This window comes from Rhinopithecus bieti, unplaced genomic scaffold, assembly GCF_001698545.2.
Source record: "Rhinopithecus bieti isolate Rb0 unplaced genomic scaffold, ASM169854v2 scaffold_18466, whole genome shotgun sequence".
Classification (NCBI taxonomy): Eukaryota; Metazoa; Chordata; class Mammalia; order Primates; family Cercopithecidae; genus Rhinopithecus; species Rhinopithecus bieti.
In genome coordinates, this window is record NW_016809319.1 from 1510265 (window position 1) to 1514413 (window position 4149).

The window sequence follows — 4149 nt, forward strand, 5'->3', positions numbered from 1 at the left end:
CCTTAAAAAAAAAAAAAAAAAAAAAATCCTGTGGGGATTAAAAATAATTTACGTAAATACTTTCCCTAGCAAACCGTGTCTCTTGAGCAGTTGCTCAAGAGAGCATTCAGCTTCGTATTTCTATTTGCTGCCTTTGGCATTTTTACCGTTTTGCAACAACTCAAATTCTCTGCTGTATCGCCATTTCTGGACCAAGGTGTCCTACCTTCCAAACACTTTAGAAAATGTGCTCGGAGTCCCTTTTTCTCTGACAATTAAAATATTTCAAACTTATACCTCACACCCCACCATGTGCTCGTCATCCAGCACTTGACATCCCCGTCAGGACTTCTTTCTTCCTCTTTTGAACCCCCAAAATGTTCTGGTATTATCAGCCACAAGAAAAACCGAAAACCTGACTTTCATACAAATATAACATGAATGTAGTGTTTAAGATTTCATATATCTCGCTAATTACTAAGTAAATTGGGAAAATCCCTTGAAAGATGAATTTGAAGAACAAATAACACACAATAGAAAGGCTGAAAATTGTATCTCAACTGAGTAAAATCTTAGGGTTAATGTAGACATGAATCACTTGAATTATTATCACTTTTCTATAACTTAACTTCACCATCACAGAGCTTAGCCTAGTGAATAGAAAGTCAAAGGTGCATAGCTCTAAAAAAATCAGATTACTTGCTAGAGGGTGTGCCAGACAACGCCAAGCGCATCACTGAAAGGAAGGACCCAGTAATTTCTGTTGTCGATTTTTAAGTCGGATAATTCTTTCTGACACGACACCTTATAAAAGTTGCTTCGAAGTAAAAGTGGGAGAGTGTTAAAGGAGATGGAGTCTTGTTGTTTTTTTGTTTGTTTGTTTTGAGGTTATTTAGTTCTGACCTTGGTCTTCAGTTTGTCCATTTATACAACTGGGTGTGTATCTATTTAATTTTAATGTTGTGGTCAAGTGGAACATTTAAAAATCTTTTATGCTTTCCTTGGTTTACATTCTTTCTAATGGACTCTTTATATTTCCAACATGAATAAAAATGAATGTATTATTTTACTTTTGTTCTGAATCTTTCTTCTATATCTCCCAACTTGATTATTTTTATTTAAAATATCAGATGTATTATGTGGTGTGAAGGGACTCCAAAATCAGCAAAGTCCGAATAAAGGATTTCTTTTCTTTGTTTTGTTTTGTTTTGTTTTGTTTTTTGAGACGGAGTCTCGCTCTGTCGCCCGGGCTGGAGTGCAGTGGTGCCATCTCCGCTCACGGCAAGCTCCACCTCCCGGGTTCCACGCCATTCTCCTGCCTCAGCCTCCCGAGTAGCTGGGACTACAGGCGTCCGCCACCACACCTGGGTTTTTGTTTGTTTGTTTGTTTGTTTTTGTATTTTTAGTAGAGACGGTTTCACCGTGTTAGCCAGGATGGTCTCGATCTCCCGACCTCGTGATCTGCCCGTCTCCGCACCCGGCCCCGAATAAGGTATTTCTTAGGCTCAATACAATGTGCCAGTCAGTTGAGATGGTCAAAATCTAGCAGACCAGAGATATTCTCAAGGTTATTAAAGACCCCAGAATTTGATTCGAGTAACTAACTCCATATTAATCTCTTCGGGGAAAATTTTGAAGCTTTCACTTGTAAAGATGTCTTTTAGGATAGAGAGCAGTAACAATATATTTTCTACAAACTCTATCAATGCACTTGAAAGAAGTCATTTTAAGAGCTCCTGAAGAGACCCTTTGTACCATAAAAATGGTAGTTTGTGATGACACCTGTCTGCACAAAAGTCACATAATTGTCTTGTAAGCTAGGGGTCAATGGAATAAAATATCTGATGCCCACTGGCACCCAAATCCTATGAAATCAGTTTGTCTAGTGGGGGTAGAAGCCTACAAAAATTAGTACAGTTAGCCCTCCATGTCTGTGGGTTTTACATCTGTTGATTAAACCAATTGTGGATCAAAAAAATATATTTTTTAAAAAAAGGATGGTTGCATCTATATTGAACATTACAGATTCTTATATTCTTGTCATTTTCCTTAATCAACACAGTTTAACAATTATTTACATAGCATGTACCTTGTATTTTAGGTATTATAAGTAATCTAGAGATAATTTAATGTATACAGGAGGATGTGCATAGGTCATATGCAAATACTACCCCATTTTACATAAGGAACTTGAGCGTGCATGGATTCTGGTATCCGTGGGAGATCCTAAATCAATCTCCCACAGATACCAAGGTACGACTCTATTTTTAAAGATCCTGAAGTGTGATTCTAATGTGCAAAGTTTGAGAACCACTGTTCTAGGCCATTTCCGTATCATTGGTTACTCTATTTTTTTAAAAAATGTGGAATGCTTCACAAATTTGCATGTCATCCTGCACAGGGGCCATGCTAATCTTCTCTGTATGGTTCCAATTTTTGTATATGTGCTGCCAAAGTGAACACAACTCTAATTGTTGCTTGCTTACATACAAAGTTTTTCATTATATATAAACAATCAAAGCCAATTTTGATAGTGTAAAGAAAACCCCTTATCATATAGTATAAGTCATATTTAACACTACCCTCAAACAACGATTAAAGTAACTGTTTCTTCCCTAACATCAAGAATGCCAAAATGGGACGGGTGCGGTGGCTCACTCCTGTAATCCCAGCACTTTGGGAGGCAGAGACGGGCAGGTCACCTGAGGTCAGAAGTTTGAGACCAGCCTGGCCAACATGGTGAAACTCCATCTCCACCAAAAATATTTTAAAAATTAGCCGGGCGTGGTTGTGGGTGCCTGTGATCCCAGCTACTCAGGAAGCTGAGGCAGGAGAATCGCATGAACCCGGGAGGCAGAGGTTGCAGTGAGCCGAGATCGCGCCATTGCACTCCAGCCTGGCTGACAGAGTCAGACTCTGTCTCAAAATAAAAATAAAAATAATTTTAAAAAAGGAATACCAAAATGTACAGTGAAGATAGTGTTTTAAATCTCGCCCTGGCACTGTGGCTCACGCCTGTAATCCCAGCATTTTGGGAAGCCGAGGTGGGCAGATCACCTGAGGTCAGGAGTTCGAGACCAGTCTGGCCAATATGGTGAAACCCCATCTCTATTAAAAATACAAAAATTAGCTGGGCGTGGTGGTAGGCGCCTGTAATCCCAGCTACTCAGGAGGCTGAGGCAGGAGAATCGCTTGAACCGGGGAGGAGGAGGTTGAAGTGAGCCGAGATTGCACCAATGTACTCCAGCCTGGGTGACAAGAGCAAAACTCCGTCTCAAAAACAGACAAACAAAAGCAAAACAACAACAACAAAACTTATAAAATATGAATATTTTGATTGGCATCTTTTATAGCTCAAATTTATTAAATTATGTGTTATTTATATATAAAAAGCAACACACACGGTGTTGGTGTTAAGGAAAACATTATTTATGGCAATTGTTAAAGACAGTAAGGAAAACTTTATTACAAGGGGATTTTGCAGTAAGTGAGAGAGACTGGGCTCAACTTTGCATACAACAAGGAAAAGTGGGAATTTATGGCCAAGGATCAGGGTGGGGAGATGAGGTCAGTGGATGGAAAATAACTGAAAGGAAACATCACAGGTAAGGGGGTTTCTGGTTAACCTGGCCTGATAGAATTCTTGAAGGCAGGCCAAGGAGATGACATCACTGGAGCATGGTGGAGAATGAGGATCCTGATCAGATATGAAGGAAGATCAGATAATAGAGGATGAGGGATTCTGGCTAAACTGACTTAGCACGATTATTGTTAAAAGTGGGCAAAGCAGAGCTACAAACATGTAAGTACAAAAGTCGGGGCTTTAGTTGAGAAGAGCCTTCAGAGGAACCTGACTAGAGTTTGGTCATGAAGAAATCTTTGTCACTGCTCAAAAAATGTCTGATAAGTAATTAAATTGTTAGAGGTTAGTTGATATATTATCTAAATGTGTTAGTAATTTAAACGGTTTGGCATCTTTTCTGACTTGAATTTTATAAAATTTAGATAATGTAAAAATAGAAACTTACAGCAGTGTTAAGCATTGGGGTTTCAAAATGAAGCCTCCAAATTCTTACCTTGAGGACTCCAAGCTCCACCTTTAAGAATCCAGGGGTTGATTTTTCTTTTCTTTTCTTCTTCTTCTTCTTTTTTTTTTTTTTTTTTAGAGCC